The sequence below is a fragment of the Callorhinus ursinus genome, unplaced genomic scaffold (assembly GCF_003265705.2).
Source record: "Callorhinus ursinus isolate GAN/ISIS: 27379988/994484 unplaced genomic scaffold, GSC_fseal_2.0 scaffold7, whole genome shotgun sequence".
NCBI lineage: Eukaryota > Metazoa > Chordata > Mammalia > Carnivora > Otariidae > Callorhinus > Callorhinus ursinus.
In genome coordinates this window covers 60,174,799-60,201,449 of record NW_027397069.1, presented here as the reverse complement: position 1 = coordinate 60,201,449, position 26,651 = coordinate 60,174,799, and positions in this window count along the sequence as shown.

Genomic DNA, 26,651 nt, shown 5'->3' with positions numbered 1-26,651 from the left:
AAGTTATTATGTTTTTGTTATTCAAATGCTGAGATACTTGTTTTTAACGATTCTCAAAACCTCCTGAAGTCAAACATGTACCCTGGCCCAAGTGGTTTGGATGATGTGATTGTGAACTGGATTTTTTACCGATTTAGTTACATGTTGTACAAGGTGGTAAAAATGAAGGCATCATCAGAGAGGAAATAGAGAATGTTAAGTTATTCTACAAGGCATTCTTACACCTTCTTTGAGAGGATGTTAAATATTTAACACAAATTCGTGCACCTTGTGAGAGTTAGAGAGGTAAGAGCTGATTACACTGAAGTGGAGAGTGATTGCCTGGTTAGCCTTGTGACCTAAGGTTAAATCCCCTGGGGTGTTAATGATTGTGGGGATAGCTTGACTTGTTTATCTTTGTATTCAGTTTTTTCCAATCACATAACAATATTTGCATGGTATGTATTATAATATGATTATCTAGGGACTGAAAAACGTGGTATGAATTATAAAGACTGGATTTCCAATTTTTAATAAAACCTTCACTGTTTGTTTCACAGTTTTTTCCAAACTTACAAAGAGCTTTTATATTCATAAGAAAATAAGTTTGGTCATCCATTCTTTAATAAATCTAATAAATTGAACATCTATTATGTGGTAGGCATTGTTTTGTCATGAGAAAAATCATGCACATATAAAAATATTCTATTTTTTTAGTAAATTTTTAAAAAGATTTTATTTATTTATTTGAGAGAGAGAAAGCATGAGAGGGGAGAGGGTCAGAGGGAGAAGCAGACTCCCTGCTCAGCAGGGAGCCCGATGTGGGACTCGATCCCGGGACTGCAGGATCATGACCTGAGCCGAAGGCAGTCACTTAACCAACTGAGCCACCCGGGTGCTCTTTTTAGTAATTTTTTTTAAGTAAGCTCTTAGGCCCAACGTGGGGCCTGAACTCACCACCCTAAGATTAAGAGTCACATGCTCCACCAACTGAGCCAGCCAGACACCCCAGTTTTTTGGTAATTTTAAATTTGATTTATTTTATAGTTTGAAATGCAAACTTAGGGAAAAGTTGTTAGAACAATAGAAGGAACTCTGGATATTCTTTAATTCCTGTTCACCATTGTTCACATTTGCCTCATTTGCTTTATTATAATTTATATTTGCATGTACATAAATATAAACTTTATGCTATAATTTGTTATATATTTTATTAAACTTATCATATAAAGTCTCTATTTTATCTTATGAATATCATTTATATTTACATATATTTATAAACATATATGGGTATTTACATATGTTTATATTTTGTTTTCTGAACCACTTAAGTATAAGTTGGAGATATTATAGTGATATTGTGCCCTTTTACAATAACTTTTCAGTGTGTACTTGCTAAACAGATTTTCTTACATTATCTAGTACAATTATGGAATTCAGGTAATTTAATAGTGATGCAATACTATTATCCAATCCACAGTTTCTATTCAAATTTCACCGATTGTCCCAATAATTTCTTTAATGGGTATTTTTTCCCTGATATAGGATCCACCCAATAATTGATTGGTAATGGATCAGTCCAATCAGGTACTGCATTCAGTCTTTAGTCAGCTATAATTTAGAATAATTTATCAGTCTTTTTTGACTATATTGACTAGCATTTTGAAGTCTATGGATCAATTTTTATAGACTCACTCTCAATTTGAGTTTTTCTGGTATTTTCTCCTGATTACATTCAAGCTCTCTTTTTGTTTTTTTGGCAGAAATACCACAGTAATGATATTATGTGCTTATTGGTGCATTGTATTGGGAATTATATGATGTGGGTTTGTTCTAAGACTACTGATCGTTAAGGTAGCACCAGCCAGGTCTCTCTGTTGTGAAGTTATAATTTTCTTTTTGGTTTCGTAAGTGTTTGTGGGGAGATAAACTGAAACCATGTACATGCTGTTTGTAAAAACTTTCATCTACTAGTTTTAGCATCTATGGATGATTTTCTTTCTTCTACGTTTATTAGAGTACTACCCTACTCTAAGGGAGAGCTTTTCCTTCTCCCCCATTTGTTTATTCATTGTCCCAGAATTTATTCATGTCTAGTAGGAACCCTTTAATCTGGTTGCTGTGTGCCTTTACTATGTTTGCATAATATTTGAGTGCTTTTTTGTACCATGAGATATTCTAGGCTTAATCTGTGCTCTTCTTGCCCCAGCCCTGGAACCAGCATTTTCTCCAAGAAGTGCTTTTGTGTTTTAGTGTAGAATGCTATATAGAAACTAACATCTGAGCGCTAGTTTTGTGCATTGCTACTGTTCTGTCATTGCTTCTTGCCTCTCTCAGCAGACAGAGCTAGGGAATGTGTGTGTATGTGAATAAGTATAATGCAGCTCTCTACATATTTATGTCTATGTCCATGTCTATATCTATTTATTAAAAACCATGTGTTTATAGTGATACCTCTAACTTCAATCCAGTATCACAAGGTACATTTTAAATTCCACCATTTTCATAGTTGTCACTCCTTTTGTGGTGGTTGACTTTATGTGTCAAGTTGACTAGGCTATGGTACCCATATGATTGGTCAAACACCAGTCTAAATGAAGTTGTTTTTCAGATGTGATTAACATTTAAATTAGACTTTGAGTGAAGAAGATACCCTCTCTGATGTATGTGGGCTTCATCCAAATAATTGGAGGCCTTAAGAGAAAAGATTGAGGTCCCCCAAAGAAGAGGGAATTCTGCCTCCAGAATGCCTTCAGAGTCCAAACAGCAACATCCATTCTTCCCTGGTTCTCCAGCCTTTCAGCTTGCCCTGCAGGTTTCAGACTTTCCAGTCCCATAATTATGAGTCAATTCCTTAAAACCTCTCTCTCTCTCTCTCTACACACACACACACACACACTCACACAGACACACACACAATTCTGTTTCTCTGGAGAACCCCAACTAATACACCCTTATAGCCTAGAATATCTAGAAAATAGTTCCAGAATTGCTAAACTACACTACTGTGAAAGATTAATCTCCTAACTAGAGTTCAATATTTGTTTACAAATATTTTTGGAGGTAAAATTACATACAGTAAAGGGTCTAAATAAATAAAATATATAAATCTTATGTAAAAGAGAGCTTTTCCTTTTCTCTTACATTAAAGATATAAAGAGTTATACCTTCTCTCTTACGTGAAAGGTAGAAATCTTGAGTGCACCGTACAATAAATAAATTTAGGCAAATGCACACGCCCAAGTGAAACAAATACACTTGCCAAGATACAGAATATTTCTGTCACTCAGAAATTTCCTTCAAGCTCCTTTTGTGTCAATGCCCTTCCCTCTCATGCAACTTTTTTCCTCTGATTTTATTCACCAAAATTAACTTTACCTGCTCTAGAATTTCATATATATGTGCTCTTTTATATTCAACTTCTTTAGCAGAGCACAATATCTATAAGTTTTATTCATGTTTTATATTCAATAATTAGTTCTGTTTTATTGCTGAACTGTATTCCATACTGTGAATATATTATAATATGTTTATTCTATTAATAGACATGATTTTTTAAATTGTCATTCAGTTCACACTATTTCTTGTTTTTCATATGATTTGTTTTTTGATCGATGGGCTACTTAGAAATTAGTAGTTTAAATTCTAAATGTTTGGGGAATTTTCCAGATATATTTTTATTAGTTAAATTCTGTTGTGCTCAGAGAACACGCTCTGTAAAATTGCAGTCTTTTAAAATTTAATAAGAATCATGTTGTAGCCCAACACATTTCTGTCTTGGTGAACATTCCATGTACACTGAAAAAAATGTGTATTTTGTAGTTGTTGGATACATAAATGTGTCATTGTGTAAAATTGGTAGATAAATATATTGTATGTCTTTGCCTTTTTCAAAATCTCATTGTTCAATAAATTACTGAGAGTATTTTTATTTATTTACTTTTTAAGATTTATTTATTTATTTTAGAACGAGAGTGAGAGAGTGAGAGAGAGAGAGCGCAGAGGTACGCACAAGCTTGTGAAGGGGGGAGGGGTAGAGGGAGAAGGAGAGACTCTTAAGCAGACTCCATGCTGAACGGGAAGCCATAGGCAGGGCTCGATCCCACGACCCTGAAATCATGACCTGAGCCAAAATCAAAATCGCACGCTTAACCGACTGAGCCACCCAGGCGCGCCTACTGAGAGCATTTTTAAAAGCTTCAACTATTATTGTGAATTTTTCTATTCTCTTGCTTATAGCTTTTCTTTTTTTTTTTTTGTTTTGTATGACAGTTGAAATAAGTATCTTGTGAAAATGTATGTCAGCTTTTAACATCTTTCATATGACAAAGACAGTAGACAGCAATTACAAATATTGAACAATGTGAAATACTCCATAGATATGCCAGTTAAAGTCACTATATTGATTCATACATCAGACCTTTTTAGAATCTACTTTGTGCCAAGTTATATGGTAGATACAGATAACAGACTCTTGCCCTTGAGAATCTTCCTCTTCATATAGGTAAGTAAATAATATAAACTCTATAATATTACATATTCTACACAGAGAAAATCATTACAAAAGATAACGATTATGTAATTGAGTAAACTCTATTTAAATCAATCCATATTTATTCCAATACTTCAAGTTATATTTAGACATTACATGTCTGGCATAATGAAAAATATCTTCGTTTTATAAAAATACTATTGAACTTGGTGCTAGAGGTGAGTTTGAATCCAGACTCTATCACTAACTGGTTGCTTAACCTTGGGTAGTGGCCCAGTTGAGTCTCAGTCTCCTCAATTATTAAATGAAACAAATATTAACATACATGTGAAGTAATTTTTAAGATTACAGGAAGACTTTAAGAGATATCTGCAAAGTGCTGCCTAACGTAAGACATTATTAATAATCCTAACATAGATTGCTTCATGATCATTCCAGTTCACAACATGTGGTAGCTTTAGGCATTAATAACATATTGCTTATCAATCAATATACTATTGAAAATGGACTGATGAGGAATGTCAAAATATTTGCTGTCCTACACATGAAATGAAATGGTAATGATCTTAAGTGTCTCAAATGAGAATTCCAATTTAATTGGAAATATTTAGAAAAGGAATAACTTAGAGGAATTTTTATGACTTGACTCAAGTTAGAAATACCACCATCATGTTACCTCAAATTCAATGAGACTGAAATTGAACCTAACTATTCCTTCAAATGAATTTTCATTCTCAACTTCTTTTAATCACTATTATTTCAGCCTTTTAGAGCTAGAAGCCTTATAATATCTTTGATTTTCCTTTCTCCTCAATCCCTAGTTTTAGTGCTTAGCCCTTTATTTTCCTTTTGTTTCCACTGCTTCCTCCCAGTTCTCAGGTCTGTGCATTGGCTATGACAGCCCATCGTCTTACCTCCTGATTACTGGAGCATCATTTGTATTGGGCTTCCAGTATTTTCCTGCAAGATGAATATCCCTAAAATCCTGCTTTAATTACTTCTCTTTAAAATTTGTGTTTTCCCATTGTCAGTGGTTTGGTCCGTGGGGTGTTGCATCATGTGTGCCAGTCTTACCTATTCAATACTATATATCCTGTGATTTTCCCCACATACACCCTCCTAATTATCCTCTACACCATGACCATCAGATTCAGTGGTGCTCTGCCCTCAGAACAATTTCTGTCTACTGGTAGCATCCCAACTCCGGCACCTCCTCTGCTGATGACTTCCTTTTGCATCTGGGAATTTGCTCAGCTGTAGGCAGGTACAACCCAAGGCAATCTTCAAACAAAAGTAAGGGCAAGAAATCAGTGCAGTGTGTCTCAGGTTCTCTGTCCTTGGTGGTGGAGTGAATGATTCTGAAGTGTTTCCACTTGGTGTGTACAAAGGCAGAATGATCCTCCCCCCCACCCCCCAGCGCAATGTCCACATCCTAATCCTCAAAATCTATGAATATGTTACCTTATTGTGTTACCCTAGCAAAAGAGACTTTGCTGATGTGATTAAATTAAGCATCTTGAGGTGGGGCTTTACCCTGAATTATGTAGGTGGTCCCAGTGTAATTATGAGAGTTCTTTTAAGGGAAGAGAGGGAAGCAGAGTCAGGAAAAGAGATGTAATGATGGAAGCAGAGTGATGCCACTGCTTGAAGGGGCCACAAGCCAAGGAATATGGGTAGGCTCATGTTTTACATGATTTTTCTATTTGCCTATTCAGTCTATCTTTCAGGTTCTGAAAGTCAATTCTTATAAGAATGGACCGTGTTAATGAGTGAGACTGCCTGAGCCGAGTAAGAACTTCCATCATTTTCGGTCAGACTCAAAGGTAGATGTTGACTGAGGGTCTTCTAGTCTTCTATATTATTCTAGTTCTGGAATTAAAAAAAAAAAAAAGCCCCTCTCCCAAATCCCTGCCCAAAGGGAGCTTACATACTTGTGTTGGAACACATACAATGACAAAATAAGTCAGTAAAATGTTTTGTATAGTAGATGGTGATAATGGCTAAATAGAAGAAGAAAGCAGGAGGATAGAGACTAGGGATGTGGTAGTTTTAGACAGTGGCCCAAGAGACGGTCGAGATTTGAAGGAGGTGAGGGACTAAACAGAGAGGATATCTTGGAGAATGTTTAAGGCAAAGAGAAGAGAGGTGAAAACACTCCAGACTGAGAGTGCCTAGTGTATTCAAGGAACAGTAAGGAGCACCCTGTAGCTGCAGCAGAGTGAGCAAGAGGGAAACCAGTAGGGGATAAGGTCAGAGAGTTGATGGATGCCAGATCCATGTAGGTGAAATACACTTCTTGGTTTGCTTAGAAGATTCCCAGTTTATGCCTGTTGTCCTAGTTATCAATAGTACCTTTTTAAAACTTTACCCTTAGGCCTTATAGGGTGTGGCTTTTGTGCTGACCATGATGAAAAGGCATGAAAGTAGTTTCTCATCAGAGGAATGACATTATTTGACTTACCCTCTAACAAGATCAGTCTAGGTGTTGTGTTCAGAAGAAAGTAGTACTTCTATTTTTTCAGAGAAGAAGGATGCAAGGCCATCAATACATGTACAGACAGGCAGCAAAATGTTGGAGGTTTGGGGAAGAAGGAGAGGAATGGCTAGAAATTGAGATTTGGTAGGTCTGTAAACATTGGTAGTGACAAATTCTAAGCTATGACCATGACAGTGAGTGGTTGAGGCGGTGTGAAGGATGAAGTTATTGGAGGAGAAAGGGGATCAAGGTACTGAGAGCCAGAATTTTGGAAAGGACATCTATATTCAGACAAATGTAGTTAGAATCATGTTAGAAGATTAGTACGGTAAAAGTGACAGTAATTAATAATAAATGCCTTCCAATGTAGAATGTAATTTCAAATGTGATTTTCTGATATATTCTTCAAATGCCATCTGCAAATAAATAGAAGAGAATGAGTTTTAAGTTACAAATGAAGGGTCAGGGGAGTCAGTATCATATAGGATCAATATTTGTGTCAGCACAATAGAGTCACTCAACAAAATGCCTCCTCTGTCATCGAAATTCGGCTGTACTGGTTCATTATAGTTCTCATCTTTTGAAAAAAATTCTGGCAGAAAAAGCAAAAGACATATTGGGTTTAGTTTTCCAGTGCAATTGCATGCTACAATTTAGTTTCCAGGCAATTTGTTTTGAAAATTTGGAAAAATAAGCATAGCATTAATAAATGTGGTGGGATCTGGAAAATCATGACCATGAGAAGAGCAACATCATCATTTATAATTCATTGAATTACCATGTGCAGAGCTTGTGTATCCTTCATGGCATTATGTTGTTACAGTCATAAACAACCTTGTAAGGTAGGTGTCTTCATCCTCATTTCAGATAATAAACTACGAGATAGGTTAAAGTGACTTGCCCAAGGCCCTCCACCACTTCTGTCTTATTCTAAATTTATTCCTTTATTTAGTCAACAAGTATTCATTATTCAGTATGTGGCAATGCTAAACACTAGAGTGGGCAAAAAAAAGACATAGCTCCTGCCCTCATGCAGGTTACAGTCTGTCAGGAGAAATCTTTATGAAACATTCAAATATTGTAAAATGACACATTCTATTACATTCATGGTATCAGAGAAGAGGGTTTGACAAATTAATTGATTTACTTAGCTCTTATCTAAGAGTTTGTGTTGCTGAAATCCTTTCTGCATTCCCAAGCAGTGTTCTTCTTCTGCTATTAGCAGTGGTGTACACTATCTATAAATCTTCATGGCATTTGGAGGCCATTGCTTTTGTTTTGAGGATATAGTGGAGGAGCTGTGGAGAAATGTTCCACATTTGAGTATCAATCATGAATATCAATCATGAAGTAGATTTTCAAGGAAATGAGTTGCACTGTGTCACAGTTAGGTTCCTATTCTAGTGACAGAGGCTCCTATGTGTTTCTTAATATGTTTTGTATGTGCGCACACATGTGTGTGCTTGTGTGTGTGTGTGTATGTGTGTGTGTGTGTGTGTGATATGGGAAAATTTCTAAAGTGAGGGGTTCAGTAGAGGTCCCTCTTCTGTGTCCACAGGTAGTGCTGATAGGAAACATGACTGGAGAGGTATATACGATCAGACCTTGTTGTAACCACATCCAAAATTTTAGTTCTCACCATAAAAGCACTGAAAAGCCATTGGCATTTGTTAAGATCGTTCTTATTGTGGAAAAGAAACTAGAGGAGGAATAAAAGTGATTTATAAGGAAACTGGCTATGAAACTATTGCAAGAGAAAATGGTGACTTGGACCAGGGGATTGGTGATACCAATGCAGAAAAATCCATTGATCTAATATTTAGGAAATAAAGCGGACTTGCAAAAAGACTGTATATGGGAGGATAAGGTAATATAAGGAATCTATGACCACTGTGCAATTGGATAGATAGTGATGCCATTTCTAGGATGGGAAACACTAGAAAAGATTAAATTTGGGGGGAGAAAATTATGACTTAAACCTTTGAAATGGTGATTTTGAGAAAACTGAACGGAGATGCCAAATACTCCATTAGTTATAACAGTCTAAATTTCAAAGGACAGATGGTGGTAGGAAATGTAAATGTAGATGATTCATGTGCAGGTGGTGATTGAGGCAATGGAAATGGATGAGCCTGCCTAAAGAGAAGGTACAGAGTTCAAAGAGAATTCAGCACTGAGTCTTCTGGAGCACTGATATCTTAGAGCTAAGCACTTTTCACTAACCCCAGTGCTGCAAATTCCAGTCTAAACTGCCATCATGTCTCACCTGGCTTATAGCCTCAGCCTCTTTATTGGTCTGGAAGTGACAGTGGAGGACCAGTAGGATACCAACTGTCTTAGGCTGAGTGGCTTAAAGAACAGATATTTTTTGCTCACAGTTTTGAAGGCTGAGAATTCCAAGATCAATGTACTGGCTGATTCAGTTCCTGTTGAGGACCCTCTTCCTGGCTTGCAGATGGCCACCTTCTTGCTTTATCCTCACATGACAGAGAGAGAGGATGAAAGCTTTCTTGTGTGTGTGTGTGTGTGTGTCTCTCTTTTTTTTAAGATTTTATTTATTTATTTGACAGAACAAGAGAGCAGGAGAGCACTAGCAGTGGAAGTGGCAGATGGAGAGGGAGAAGCAGGCCCCCTACCAAGCAGGGAGCCCAATGTGGGGCTCAATCCCAGGACCCTGGGATCATGACCTGAGGCCAAAGGCGGTCGCTTATCCAACTGAGACACCCAGGTGCCCCTTGTGTCTCTTTTTAAAAGGACACTGACCCCATTCAGAATGACTCCATTGTCATGACCTAATTATCTCCCAAATCTACCTCCAAATACCATCACATTGGGCTTTGACATATGAACTTTGGAGACATAAACATTCAGTCCATAGTACCAACAACATTCCCTCTGTACCTTCCCAGGAAAGATGACAGGATTTAGGAGGTGGAGCAGGTACAATTTGAATTTTTGATATTCATCAATGAAAAGAAGAATGAAAAATATGGCAATTTAGTATCATCAGTCTCTCTGAGGAAAGTATTGGGCTTGGTGCCCAGGTAACATTTTTCCAAAGGTAACTTTGAATGTACTTCTTGTGCATTCTACACAATGGTGTTCTAAAGTCACCAAACATTTATTGAGGAGGTCTTTATGTTAATAGCTATCAAACTTCAGTATGCATAAAAACATCTGGAGAGCTTTTTAAAAGTGTAGGTTTTGATGATCCCCCCAGAGTTTTGTGTTTTGGAGTACGAGGAGCGAGATCTACAAATCTGTACTTGGACGGTTGACACTAGGGCAGGTGGTTTGCATTGTTTGTGAGACAGGCGCTATATTATGTCTGGTGGTGCACATATAAATAAGAAATATTCCTCAATTTCAAAAGATTTAGATAATTTCAATACAATGTAGTAACAAAATCTTTCCAGCATTTCCTGTGGCCCAAAGCGGAATATTTATTTTAAATTAAATATAACTAAAATACACTGTATTTAATACAAACGCTTTTTTGTACCTGTGTAGGTTTTGCTGCTACACCTTTATTTTAAATGATTCTGTCATTATTTTCAGTTGTTACTATATTATACAGATGTGGGATTATATCACCATCTGATTTTTGGAGTTCTTGAATGTTAGCATTAAATGAATTTGGCATTCCACATTTGGTGGCTTCTATTATTGTGCCTTTTAAAAGAGAGTTATTTGTGATCTGTATTTGCTTTCTCGTGGGCTTCTGGTTATTATCTTCAATATTCAATATTTATTCTTAAAAATTATTATTTCAAATATTCAAACATTTTGAGAAGTCGCATTCAGACCTAGCTATGTTACTAAGACTGGGTGATGACGACATGGAGTAGTTTAATGATTGTATATTTGACTTTCTTTTCTAGTAAGTTAATTAGTTACTTTACCACATAAAATCTAGGTCAGGCTCATTCTGAAGGAATTGTCTCCACGTGTTGATGGAAGAAATATTTTTTGCTGTCATGATTCACCCAGATTAGAAGATGATAGGATGAGAAATTTCAGACTAAATGTGGTTTTAAATGTTATCATTTAAAATTCCCTGGAAAAATAACTCTATTCCTTAAATACAAATAATTTGCTCATCATTAAGGAAACAATTTTCTTATTGGAAAGAAAAAATCTATCTCTAGTTCTAAAGAACTCTTTATTTGAAGTGCCTCTAGAGATGACCCTGCAACCTTATGGAGGTTGGACAAAGTGAAGTTTGGTTAGTGAGCGAGTGTGGGTGATAGAGAAAAATGTCCAAACATCTGGATAAATTTATCCAGGAAAGGAGAAAACCAGTAAAATAGAATAATAACAATTCCACCAGTCTGAGAGTGAAGTCTAAAGAGACAGCAAATGTTTAAAAACTGATTAACTTCATTTTGATGAAAATTTTTATGTTACTTTCAGATATAGTGGGCTTCATTCTCATTGACAGACTTTTCAAAAGACCAGAGGAGAACATGGGAGCTATTGCAGGAAGGGCTGTGGCTAGTCACTAGTGGCAGGGGTTGTCTGCAGCCTAGTGAGCTGTGTGTGGGTGACCATGTCTGACATTCAAAAACACAGTTTATGTAGATAATCTGGAGGCCATTACAGCATGAATCAATAATATATAGTCTCAACTAAAGCTCAATGTGATACGTTTCTGAGTAGGGCATATTTAATAAATTAGCATTACTGAGTTGTCAATCTTTTACTATTTAATTGACAAGTTCACACCACTAAACGTGGAATGTCATGGGTCTTAGACATAGTGGACTCCAAAATGCACTTCTCTATTCCCTGCATCTGGTTCTAAGACCTTTTAGCCGATGAGCACAGGTCCACTACTGCCCCTGCTTTAAGCTCCCCAGCTGAGCATGTTACTTGCTTTCAGGGAGTCAGTGAAAATGACATAACAAGTCTGTGGAGATTAACTACTCTCCCACAATATTACTGTTAGACTAATTGTTTCTTTATTTTTACTTTAACGGAAGATTTGCATCCTTTAGATAATTGTATGGCAGAAACTTCTGATTACTTTTTAAATTTGGGAAAGATAGCTAAAATAAATGCTAGATTATTACAATTTATTTTAGGCTGCATTTTACATCAACATAAGAGTATCGCTTTGAGGGTCAGGAAGCTACATAACTTTTCAACTCTATCTTAGTCATTTTCATAGTGTGATTTACTGTTTCAAAATAGTGCAAATTACAAAAAATGTCAAACACACATGCAAAGGTAAGTACAAAAGGATATTCCAAAATACATGGAGTGTCTGGTATACTGGATTTTCTTGTCCCATGATTTTTTTCTCCAATAGAGTTTGAAATCTAGTCTTGTATATAAACATATACATAAACTATATATTCATATTCTTTAATATATGTTATACTGGAAAATATATTGACAGTTAATACATATTATGCAGTTAAATAGTGAATATAGCCTCACACAAGTTACCTAATTCTTCTGCCAGAAAATTTTTTAAAAATATGTCAATTTTTTAGATATTTCTTCAAATTGTTTGATATTGGCTGTACTTGGCTCTTTGGTGTGACAAAGATTTTGGAATTAAAAATTTTGAGTGGAAATTGAGAGGTTTTCAAATATAGTAAAATTACATTATATAAAAAATAATGCTTTTATAAGATTCTCCTAAGGAAAACTGAGACTCAGAGAGATTAATATACTAAGTTACACACTGACAGTCTGAGATTTTATCCTTTTTTTTCCCCGAATCAAAATACTGTATTCTTTTCTATTTCTATGGAGCTCTCAAGAGTTTTATGAGCAGTCAGGTATTCAGTTAATCACCTATGTGATTTTAGATAAATAAAAAGCATCTTACTTTATAGGGAATGACATTGTTGATTATCTAGATCTCCTTTCCAGTCCCTCTCTGTATACTGATCTCCTTCTAATAGTACCTTACCATGGAGGGGGAAAGAACATGAGTTTTGAAGGAAGATAGGTTTTGGGTTGGAATCTCACAAACATTATTTACTATTCTGTCAAATGCAAATAAAATGCCCCTTTTAGAGCTTTTGTGAAAATTATAGACAGAGTTTGTAAAATTATTGAATCCAGCGCCTCATCTTGCCTCCTTCTACCACTGGCTTCCATCTTTGCTTTGTATGGAGCCTGAATTTTTCCTGTTAAGGCAAAGAGAAATCCAAGGAAGTGTTACAGGGAGTAAATTTTTGTGCTTTAGAGAATATTTGCATTTTAAAAGAGAACAGAATGAAGAGAGCATTTTTTTTTTAAAATAATTGGTAATGGTGGAATATCAGGAACCGGGAAGATGAAGAAAACTAATAGGCTAGTTTGTCCTTTTTAATGTTTTCCAAAGAACACTAAGTTGATAACTAAGTCATCTACCAGTGCACAAGTCACTTGTGCTCGGAGTATAATGATTCTGATTGGGAAAACAGTAAGATGATAGCACCATATCTTCAATTTAAGGAAACCACAAGTGTAAATTACCCTTCAAATTGACTAAATCAATGCCCACAAATATCAGCTATATAGGAATTAATTCCTTATGAGTTATATTCTTAGAAAATAGTTTGGATATATAATTCACTAGCTTTTCAAACCTTATAAGAACATAGAATCAGAAAAATAAGCTACATTTCCTCCCCATCTTGAATGTTGGTGTTCTGTATGAGGTTTGCTGATTGGTAGCTTTGCCAAGGCTCCATTTCTGATATACTAGCCTGTTATCCTCAAATATCAGAATTTATTTTGGATGTAAAGCTTTGTGTAACATACAGGCTGTTAGTATATGTTGAAAAATCTTCAAGTTTTTTCACTCTTTTCAACAAACATTTGGTGTCCTTTGTGTATTTGGTGATGTGGTTTACTGTTCTTGAAGAAGAGGTCAGTGGTTCAGGTGGAATATGAGAGTTTGGTATACACCTAGGTTCCAGGGCTACAAATAAACTATCTTTATTTCATTCAGACATTGAATGCAGTCGTAATTTTATGAAAGAAAACAAATCCAGAAGCCAGAATATGCTCCAAGACTCATGAATATATAAAATAAGAGTTTAGATGACAGTATCTATTTGGAGAGAGGTGCTGACTTTAACTGGAAACATTTTTTGCATGAAACATTCTGAAAAATACATGAGTTGACATTTTTTTCCAAAACTGTTTACAAAAGTATTTTGGCAAAAGTTCTACCAGGAATTTGTATGCGTATTACACATATTCCTGTTAAGTGACGAGAAGACACACAATGGATTTGAAAGCCACGACCAATGGAAATGATTGTGAAAACTTGCTTTTGGTCAGACAGATATGGACTTACTTAGGAAACTTGTATTTTTGCTGAAAGGTTTGTTTACAAAATTTTCCTACTGTAGTTCTGTTCACCGAATTAGATAATTACTAGGTAGTCCGATATGGCATGCTTTGAAATTATACCTTTACACATAGCTCCCATTAGAAATCATAGAATCCTTTCCTCCCCCTAATTAGAGTCAAGTGCTCCATCTTATCTTAGTTATGTTTTCTGATTAATAGAATCTTTAGAAATCATATCAAGAGGTAGCATAACTATGGCTCATGGTCTTTGGAGTCAGGAAACCTAAGACTGAACCCCAACTCTGTCTCTGTACCACCATCAGCAATTTATTTGATCTTGCAAAGCCTCCGTTTGCTCATCTGCAAAAGACAGGTAATAATATTTTGTACCTCCCAGGATTTTTGTGAGAAATAAATGAGATATTCCATGTAAAGCATGTAGTGACTGGAACATATTAATTCAGTAATGAATGATGATAGTGGTGATGATGGTGATCTAACTTAATATGTTAACATTGTAGGTTATTTGTGAGTTTGTAGGAACTGTATGTCACTAGATTTTCTGTTCTCCCAAGACATGGAATTGACTTAGAATAATAATAGTGAATAATCTGCAAATGAAAGGTGACACATGGTAAAATATATTAAATAAATTCTTTCATATTTTTGTATTTATAATAAAGGTTCAAATCCAGTTTCAAATAAAAGGTTCAGATCCCCTTTTACGTGTAACATTTTAATATTCAGTCTTCTAAGACTCCAAAATTTAATAAGTAGCATATATTATTTCTGTCAGTATAGCGGAAGTTGCACACTTTAGGAAGTTAAAAATGTAAAGAATTCATATGAAGGCTTAAATGAATATTTTTTTTACAGAATTAAACTTACCTGGTTAACAGGTTCAACTTAAACAGATAAAGGGAAGGGGGAAGAATGAAATAATTACATTCTTGTAATTGAAAACAGAATCAGCTTGGTTTGTTCAAGTTCCCAAATTTAGCAGCTTTAATGAAGTAAATAATACCGTTTGCCTCTGCATATCAGGAAAGCACTTATCCCCACTTTCGTTGTGTTGAAGAGCCTCAAGTAAACAACTAAGATCCTAGGAAGATTTGAGTGAGAGACCCTTGGAAGGAGAAAGTGTGTCTGTAGACTTGGGACTGTCACCTTTCACTTTGTGGCAGACATTTAGTGTTGGTTGAATGAATTGTTAAGTGGGGTCTAGATTTTCTAAAAATAATTAATGCACTGATTTGGTAAAAGTGGTTGAGATAATTTTGGGCAAACAGATACTAGAATACACACTGACCATCTGTGTGACTTATGTGATAATCCAATCCTTCCAGCATTTCTTAGGAAATTGACTATTAGATCTGTAATGAATAAATGATTGCAAAATGATTGAATTCTGGTATATTAGTGCTTATTTATGCAAATTGTTTTGCAATTAAAATACTTTCTAGTGTAATTCATAATCCTTTCAAAAATACTTTGTTCTAATATGTGTTTTCCTTTTGACAGAAGGAAAGTTATTTCCTTTACATGCATAATATAATACACTGGGTAGATATGATTTACTTAGGCTGCAGTTTGGCTTCTTAACACCAAAAAATATATATTTTCATAACTGTGATTATCAGCATTTTGCTTAATCAACATATTGAAAGTATATTCTGCGAAACAAAAGATAAATACATATTTATATGTCTCTGTGACAGATATGGAAAATTCTTATTTTGTCTCTTAAGCAGGGTCAGATCGCCAATGAAATTCTTCATTTCCCCTTTTTACTTACCTGTCCTTTATTCAGACTCAAAATGGTTTTACTATTCCTCCCTCTCCCCTTATACTCAGCAACCTGACCCTGTTGAAAGATGATGCATCTTATTTCTGTGCTTTCCCCCCAGTCCAGAATATCAGCATGTCTCATGCTCTAATGCAATCACCTTTTGTCAGTCTTGCCTCCACTCTGTGCCCACAGCTAGCGGACTAAGCTTCCCACGCACCAGAGCACACCTACCTGTGCTCAAGGGTCCTGAGGACTTCCTGTTTCCTGAAGAAAACTTTCAAATTTCAAACTCACAAATATTACCATTTGTACTTGTCTTCTCCTTTAATGCTTCTTACACAGCCCCCTGCTCCTGCCAAAGTGGTTACCTATGCTCCAGTTCTTGATCTGTGCCTCACTCCCATGACACCATTCCTCCCCTCCCTTTCAAGATGTTGACATCCTCCCACCATTCTAGATCCAGTTTAAGGTTATCTCTTCCAAGAGATCTTCCCAGACTTCCCCATGTTTCATCTTTCCTGTTCCCCCCCTTTCCTAATACCAGAAATCTTATTGTGTCTGTCACTAAATTGGTAACTAGCTTTTGAGAGGGAAGGTGGCAGAGGGAGAACAAACATCTCTTGAACATCTGTCATGAAGCACTCTGATGGTGCCTTATACATGTGTCAGCTAATTGTCACCACCTGTGGAAATAGAGGCTCGGGGGAGGGGGTCAAGTGATTTTTATATAAACATATAGCTGAAGTGGTTCCTTCAGGGTTTGAAATCAAGTCATCCGATATCCAAGTTCAAATTCTTTTTATATGCCATCTTAGTCAATCACACAAAATACAGTAAATTAAAGACAGTAAATAGTGTCTTTGATTTGAAATGTCTACTCATCATTAATTTGACCGATACATATTTAGTGGGCACCTATTATGTGGTAGACACTGTTGTCTATGCTTTGAGAGGATTCAGATTATGACGAGGAGGAGGGAGAGGAGGATGATAGTGGTAGTAATTGTCATATTTATAGTAGTTATGTGCCAGGCACTTTTCTAAATATCTGATTTGTTCTTTGCAATATTCCATGAGGAAGGTTCTAGCCTTATTCTTTTTATACATGAGGAAACAGGTATAGAGAGGTTAAGGGACTTGTTCAACACTACACAGCTAGTAATGAGCAGCACTGGATTTGAATTGGGAGCACTGGCTCCTAAGCACAACATTACCCTGCTCTACAAACAAAGGAGACCTAATTCCTGTCCTCAAGATGATAGACTTTTGTATCAGTTTATTCTTATTTCTGTCCATGAATAGCTAAGTAGGACAATGAGTAACATGCATAAGTGTAATATTATTTATTCTGTAAGATTTGGATTCAGGACTTTCTTCATTCTTTTGTATAACTTAAATAAATGATAATTTAAAAGGGTAACTTTTCCCTCAAGCTATAAAAAGTCAAATTACAGATACGAATTTCAGATGCAAACCTTCCCTAGGACATCATTTGTCCCATGGCCATGGCAAAGCTTGAGTAAACATTTATTCATTGACTAATATCAACTTCCCTCAAGTTGGCAAAATCAGCAAATAATGCCAGAAGTAAGCTGTTTTCTCATCTAATTTGGATTAGATCAGTGATATTCATGAAGACTTTTTTGAGTATGAATATATTGTGTTATCAAATCCCAACCAAAACAAAGGTTGACTAAAAAAGCACTTGGTAAAATGCTGTAAAATAATAAATGCTATATTTAGCAAACTTTTTAGACGACACGTGCCTGGTGAGTTCTTTCTCTCATGGCCTGAAAGCTATTGTTAAAAAAAAAAAAGGAAGAAGAAGAGTGGAGAGATTTTCTTACTCCTGACTGAGGGGATGTCTGCCCACACTTGGATAACATGACAGCCTATACCTTCACTCTCAAGGCATTTCTGGCTTCAGTCAAGTACTGTGAGAAATGTGTAAAGGGTACTCTTTTCTTTCCAATGGATTCAAAACCTCTTTTCTGTCACAAACAGTATATCTACTCTGACTCATATGTTTGGATGAACTTTTCTTTTTATAGTCAGGTATATGATAATAACAAAAAATTTTTCCAGGAGAAAAATGAACATTTTTGTGTGTGCATTCGTTTATATTTAGAGGCTATGATATTTCCTGGATACTAGAGTTATGGTGTATTTTGAAGGATAGCCTGGCGGGAATTTTGGTTAGACTTGAACAGTAGGGCAAAATACAACACTGTTGGTAGATAACCATCCACATCTGTTTTCTTTTTTTTAAAATAATTTTAACCCTATTTTGTAAACAAACATTACTATCTCTTTTTTTTAAAGATTTTATTCATTTATTTGAGAAAGAAAGTGTGAGAGAGAGAAAGCAAGAGGGGGGGGAGCGTCAGAGGGAGAAGCAGACTCCCTGCTGAGCAGGAAGCCCGATGTGGAGCTCAATCCAAGGACCCTGGGATCATGACCTGAGCCGAAGGCAGATGCTTAATGACTGAGCCACCCAGTCCTATCAGAAGTGTCATTTTTATTTTATTTATTTTTGAAAAGATTTTTATTTATTTATTTGAGAGAGAGAGGGAGAGAGAGAGCACATGAGAAAGCACAAGCAAGGGGAGCTAGAGAAGGAGAGGGAGAAGCAGGGTCCCTGCTGAGCAGGGAGCCCAATGCAGGGCTCCATCATAGCACCCTGGGATCAGGCCCTGAGCCGAAGGCAGATGCTTAACCAACTGAGTCACCCAGGTGCCCCAGAAGTGCCATTTTTATTTTCACATCTATCATCAGGCTTAGTAAATAAAGGAGGCAAGTAACATTTATTAAATATAAGTCCCTGCTGTAAACTACACCATCTCTTGATGAGCACATCATCTTGATGATGACTTTAATTACTCCTAGGACCTTATGAGATTGGCATATTATTCATTTTATAGAGACACAAAATGAGAGTCAGAGAATTAAACTTGGCATAAAAGCATTGGGGATGACACAAACCTAATTCAATTTAACTTTAACCAAAAAAAGAGAGTCTGGGGCAGTTAGCTGTACCTGGGGAGAGTGGGGGTGGAACTGTAACAAGCACAGACTGATTCAGAGTCATGCATGTTTTCTCTTGCTCCCATTTCCACTCACCTCTTTCTCCTTCTCTAGCCTGTATCTCAGTTACATTTTCTTTTGTGAGGTGGCCTCATTTTTTTCAACTCCACATGGGCCTTCTCCATCAAGGGCAATTGATAAGGAAGCTGAGTTGCCATTAACTATGTGAGACATTGGTTGAGAGCCCTAAGCCCTCTCAGGAGCCTCATCTATAAGTTGAAGGGCTGAAACTGGGATGACCTTCTCACTCTCATTCTTAGATGCCCACCCAGGGACCGTTCACCTTCTTCTTTCTCAACTCATCTTCCTTTTATATATTTCCCCCAATAGTTCTTTTTTTTTTTTTTAAAGATTATTTATTTATTTATTTATTTGATAGAGAGAGACACAGCAAGAGAGGGAACACAAGCAGGAGGAGTGGGAGAGAGGGAGAAGCAGGCTTCCTGCTGAGAAGGGAGTCCAATGCGGGGCTCGATCCCAGGACCCTGGGATCATGACCTGAGCCGAAGGCAGACGCTTAACAACTGAGCCACCCAGGCACCACTCCCCTAATAATTCTTGATTTACCTGTAGCTCCAGGAACTAATGCCATCTAAGAGAGAGAAACTACAATAGCCTGCCTTAGTTTTACTATTTGAAATAAAAAAGCTAAGCTCTAAAACTGAAAGGGAAAACAAAATTGCAAATACAAAACATTACCATCAAAGAACTTGCAGATCATTAACCCACACAGTCTGTAATGGGGAAAAGGTGAAGAATGAAGATAAGTCAGAAAACTGAGCTTCAATTTAAATTTACTGCTTATTTCCAAGTGGCTTTGGCATTGTTCTTTGATAAGTGTAAGTGAGAATTTCTTTAGGATTATTTCAAATTGAGAAGGTGGCAACCAATTAGTACCTTGATGGTCACCTGCCCAATGGTCACCTCAATGTAGCTGGACAGGTGGCTCCTTTAGGTTTAGGTACTCCAGAAGACAGGACGTTTCTCTTTTAATGTCTGAAAATATCACTTCAAGGAAAGGGCTTTTATTTACATGCTTGGGTTTCATACCTATTTCTGGACCTATCAGTGCATTTAGAATAGGGTACTGTGATTAGTCAGGCCTGGGTCAGGACGGGGGTTCCTCCTGCTGGGTTGTATGCATGAGTACTTGTGTGCATGTGGCTTTATTTCACAATAAAAATTTTCCTGAAAGGCAGAACTACTCCAATTTATAGGAAGAGAATGTTACTCTGTGGATCATTAATTATAACAAAGAAAAGTAAATTTCCAATAGAGTCATTGTACAGATATTTTCACATATACTAATTTTCCCACTCACATTGAATTTTTAGATAGCAGGACAACCTGAAACATTCTTTTTTGAAGGAGGGAGAGTAATTTCAGATTATAATTACTATTATTATTTATGCTTCTTGTGTGCAATCCATTTTTAAAGCTAAAAGCCTTTTCCTAAGAATTGTTCCTCGGAGTATATAACTGAACATGAAAAGAGAAAGAAAGTACTGGTCAGCATCCTAGACACTCATATGTACCTTAAAAATAGGATTTGGCAGCTTCTTAAATTTTTATAAAATATAATTCTTCTTTTGAATTAATGTTATAAATGAGCAGTTTGATATGTTTTGAGGTGATCTCAGTGAGATGAGTGCAGCAGGACCTTCAGATGCAGAAAAGTAGTAGGTAAATAAAGTGACTAAAGTTTCCCATCACTTTTTGTCAAGGCAGGATATTTTGCCATGAAAAATGACTCTTCAACCATGGTCAGAGGATGCTAACAACCCAGACTGATCTGGAGAAATCATTAACCTATTATGATTGTGGTCAGATTGAGGACAAACTGAGAGCATAGCTCTGTCCAAAACATATATCTAGGCCATCTGACATATACTACCAAAGGAGGAGTTGTTCCTTTGGAGCTAGGATTTAGAATGGGCTTTGATTACAAGCTATATACATACATAAGCAAAAGTAAGATGGACTCTTTGACTTAGCTCTGTGGGATCTTATCTGGTTCTATTACTTTAACTGCTCCGTTAGTAAACTTATTTCTAAAATAAATTCATTCATTTAGTAGATCTTTACTGAGTAGCTGTCCATACTGAATCTAAACATGGGATACTCAAAGATGAATAAGAAACAGTGTGATGAATGCTGTTCAATTTACGGAGTGCTATCAGGCTGCTCTCATAGAGCTTATGTTCCAGTGTAGAGCAGTAGAAAACAAACAAATGATACCTATGCAATTATGGGGTGATCAAGGGGTGGTAAGTGATAGGGATTAAAATCAAGCAATGTAAGGGGATCGAGAGCGACCTGAGTCAGTGCTGTCTTAGATAGGGTGAACTGATGAGGTGAGACTGAATTCAGTGAAAAGAGCCACATTAAAGGTAAAGGGAATGCCAACCTGGAATTAGAGCATGCCAACCAGAGGAGAGAGCAGGTACAACAGCTGTGAGGCAGGACCATTTTTTTGGTGGATTTGAAAAGCAGCAAGGGAGCCAGTATGATTGTTGGAAAATCAGGGGCACTGTGGGAGAAGAGGTAGCTAGTGAATTTGGGTAGGGCTTTGTAGGCTGAGATATGGGCTTTGGTTTTATTCAGAGTGAAATGGGAAGGTATGGGAGGAGAGAGCCCAATCTAAACATGATCTAAGTTCTACAAGGATCCCCGTAGGGTGGGATGAGGGTGGGGAAAGCAGGGTCAACATCTGGCAGCTATTGCAATGGTCCCAAGGAGGATAATTTAGTTTGGATAAGAAGGATTAGTGCTGGAGTGGGAAGAAGTGGTTGGATTCAAAATATATTTTGAGGGTAGAGCACAAAAATTTGCTGATTGATGAGTTGGGTATAGGATGTGAGAGAAGTAGTCAAGGATGGCCTTAAGACTTTCATCTGAGATGTGTAGTTATCATTTGCTAATATGAATAAGACTAAAGAGAGGCAGGCAGTTGGGGGATGATTAGAAATCAAGAGTTCAGTTTTGGATACATTAGGTTTGCTCACATTCATGTACGTACACACTTACACACACTTAAGTAGAAGTATTTGCATAGACAGTTGAACACATAACTCCGAAGTTCAGGGACTAGCTACACCTAGAGTGGGAATTGTCAGTATGTAGATGGCATTTAGGCCATGGGACCAGATTAGGCTACTCAGGTACCCAGAGGGTGAACTTTACGTCACCTTCAGATACAATAGACTATGAGTAATAAAGTATGGGAAAAACACAATCTCATGTTACCTTTAAGTTATTTATATCAAATTAAAGATTCACCCATTCTCATTCATTTGTTTATTAGTCCACTAACATTTACTTAACAAATACATATTTGGTGCCCAGTCAGGCACTGTACCAAGGACATAGTGAATAAAAGCAGTGACACACTTGGCTTGGACAATTCTATACTATAAAACTCATCTATAGGGATGCCTGGGTGGCTCAGTCAGTTAAGTGTCTGCCTCCAGCTCAGGTCATGATCCCGCAGTTCTGGGATCAAGCCCCTCATTGGGCTCCTTGCTCGGTGGAGAACCTGCTTCTCCATCTGCCTGCCCCTCCCCCTGCTTGTGCTTGTGCTTGTGTTCTCTCTCTCTCTGACAAATAAGTAAATAAAATCTTAAAAATAAACCTCATCTATAGTCTACTCCAAAGTATCAAAACCATTATGATATCAATGATTAGCTTTTAAATAGATATTCCACTTTTAATTCCTATTTCTTTTATTAACCTTTTTGTCCCTAAAAATAGTGATAAATACCATATTGTTAGAATTATCTGATATGTGACTATAAATGCTTTCTTTGATTATACAATAGATATAGTCCTAATAGCTTGAGTGGGAATAAGATTTTGAAAATTCAAATTTTAAATCTCTGAGGTTTTTTTTCTTTTTAAATATCCTGGTACTTTCAAATCTTAGAAAATAGCATATATATCTTTTGGTCTCCCGGAGAGAATGCTGAGCTTGGAATCCTTGGCTGTCTTTACTGAAATAAAATTCAGGGGGAAAAATGAATTTATTGTAGTATAGGCCAGGACTGTCTGAAAATAAGTTAACTGCACATTTTCCATACAGTTTATAAAATAGGGTTTCATGACTCACGAGACAAGGTAAGCTTTAGTAAATCCACTGGGATGAATAAACATGAGTTTTTAGAAGAGATGAAGTTGCAGAAATAGAGCGGGAGGTTACATGAAAGAAATATGAATGATGATATTTATTTATAGTGTAAAAACCTGCCATAGTCTGATTGAGATTGATCCGTATGTAGCCTGATCTTTTCTCCTATAACTGAGGCTCTTTCCCAAGGGATACCCAAGCTTGAGGCCAGAGTCTTTCTAGCCAGACTTTTTTCCTGGCTCGGAGAGGCTGCCATCCACTTCAGTCCAGAAAGTGAAACATTAATGACTCTTCATGTAAAAAGTTATAAGATTACTGGAAAGAGAAATTGGACAGATGCTCTGGCCCTTTTCAGATATTTAAAAAACTGAAGTCCAGTTAAGACTTTTCCAGCAATAGGTCCTGCTCAATAGGTCAGAAATGACTTCCATATGATTTTAGCTATAGACTGTGTATCCCTAATTATCTGTGATTTTAATTTGTTGAGGTAGCCAATCAATCATTTCAGTGAGGGGAAAGACACACAGAACACATTTAAATACACAAAATATAAACAAAAAATAGCCAAGATGCTTTATTTGGTTTAATTGCTTGGACATTAGTTTACCTGTATACTATAGAAGGTTAAACGTCTGCCCCTGTGGCTCTGTTTTGAGCATTAGGTCTCTAGCCTTTCTCTCATCCAGATGATTTTGCACCATTCTGCCAGAATAATTATCCCAGCATGTTATCAAACCTAAGAGGCACAAGTTAAGAAATCTTTAGTGCCTCTTCCTTGTCTACATAATAAAGTTATATTTTTTTAGCCTGGCATTCAAAACCCTTTACAATCCAAGTACCTTTTATTTATTTAACAATTTAGTTTTTAAGCTCCTGCTATACACCCGGCATTGTGCTTGGAGCTGGGTATCAAGCAACGAACCAGGGTGTCATCCTTATGGGACCTTATAATCTGTGAAAAGCCTGGCATTAAACAAATGGCCACACATAAAATTAATTACAAAATGAAAACAAGAACACGCAGTGAAAACTGAAAGGACCCTTGGCTTTGGCAGTTAAGTCATTAATTTCAGTCTCTTAAAAGTTCTGTTTCAGGAGGAGAAGACCAGTTTTAGGAAGATGAGGGAGAATCTAGAAAACATACAGGCTTTGGAGTGAGAGGAGTATGAATTTTTGATACACCAATCCCTCTGTAGCCTAATCTGGCTCTTTATTACATTTGCTTTGATATAGTGTATGTCTTTCTATCACTATTTAGCAGTTACATGGACAAATGTCACTTTTCCACAAAATGTTTACCACATGGGACAAAAATATATCTAAAATTCTGCTGCTCAAGCTGGGGTGGGGTGGGACTGTTATCTCCCCAGAAACCACTAGTTCTGAGAACTTGATCCCCTGCATCTTCCTATGCTCTAACACACCTTTTGTCAGAACACTGGGTGTATACTTTGTTAATCAAATACATTAAGTACTTTTGCTCATTTAAAGGAATACTCTTGAATTACTCTGATACAACTGATCAGCTAGCTATAAGATGTATGCTTTCACATAGTGTATGTTTGAATAAAATTTCTCACTCTTTAAGATGATTAACATTATTATCTTCCCAGCTTGGCAATGTAGAATATATAAATCTGTGTTGAGACAGTTGGGTGTTATATTTCCTATTCTTACAATGCTCTAAGGTAACTTCTCTGGGGCTTTCGTCCTAATTAATGCCATTATGACCTTAAGGGACATGAGATCCTACCCTTTTAAATCTCTGGGCTAACTGGATAGTACCCAGGTGAGACCAGGCTAGAATATTAAAATAAGACATAATTAAATGCTTAGGGCAAACAAAAAGGAAATAACTAGAGAGCAGTGTGTACCGAGAGAAAATGATTTATAAGACAGATTCTGTTCATCCTCACTTGTAGTTTCTTACAGTGATGACCCTCTCTCACCTAGGCACCTACCTTGATCTGAAGGGCAGAGAGTGCCTGTGATCCTTGACGCTGCCAGTTTATTGAATAAGTTGGATTCTATGTGCAAGAAGACAACAACATATTTCTTACTATTCTCCATTAAATTCACTTTGTCAAATAGCTCTTATACTGCATCTGGGTCTTGATCAAGTGCTATGATGTTTCTGGTTATTGTTAAACAATAAAACATCCATTTATTTCAGTGTAATCACATTATCTTGCCCACTAATGCAGTTTCAAGTCTTTCTCTTCCCCCAGGTCAGGCACATTTCAAGCTTAGAAGACTATAGCTGAAGGGGGTTAGTAAGGTCAGTGTCTTTTCTTTTTCTCCATCTTCTGCCCTACTCATTCTTCATCATTCTGTATCAGTATTGATGCCCTCTGGATGTTGCTGACTCACAGTGATGATTTTTGGTGTTGTTGCTCTAGAGTCTTTTGTGATTCTTTGGAGGGTCCCTTCTCAGTTCCTTTGACATGGTAGATACTGCCTGTTGCTAATTGCTTATAATCTTCCTTCAAGGCCCCTGGATTCTAATGGATGGCTCTAATGAGCCTTGCCACATCCTCTCATGCCTCCAGGTCCTCCTCTTCATCAGAGTCCTGCTCAGGATGAATCAGTCCAGCTTCTTTCTCTGGAGTCTACATCCAACCCCAGGGAAATTCACACAGACCTAAAAGCACAAGCCATTCCCAACTTAGCCACCTCTTCTTGCTCTAATGCCTTAGGGCAATTGGCTAAACGAAAGCCTTTGTTTTTAGGAAGGAGACCAATATCAGCCCCTTGTCTCTTAAATTTCAGGGAATGTATATCGGGCTATACAAAGTTGTTCTTTTCCATGGCTTGAGAGAAGAGGGACACATCCCATTTCTCCTCCTTTGGAAGAGGGAAAAAATACACAACACCCTGACAAATGTCTGCAAAGAAGTTCTTACTACTGGCATACTCAAACTCTAAAACCTCTCAAATAAGTTCATCTGCCTTTATTCATTTAGCCCGGAGGTGAGTGATGGGCAGAGGATAGAATTTGCTCGAAAATCTTTTAGACCTCCCTGCATAAGTAGCCCAGTCTTTGCTTTAAGATATGAAGGTACTTGGTGTTTATTTTTTAATTTCTCTTTTACTGAACTCTCATCTGAAACTCTGAGAAGACATAAAATGATACATTTAATATCCTGTTCCATTTTCCAGGTGTATTTTAACATGAGTCTAGATTATTTAAAATCTAAAGTCAAGTCTTAGGAGGCCCTAGAAGAAATGGAATGCCCCTCTCCAGCCTATTTGAAGTCTGCTTTTGAAGTTCTAATAGTTCATATATGGATCTGCTTCTTATCCATTGAATTACATCAGGAATGCCTTCTGATCTGGGAGGCTCCAATGCTTTTCTATATTGGTCTTTCTTTCTTTCTTTCTTTCTTTCTTTCTTTCTTTCTTTCTTTCT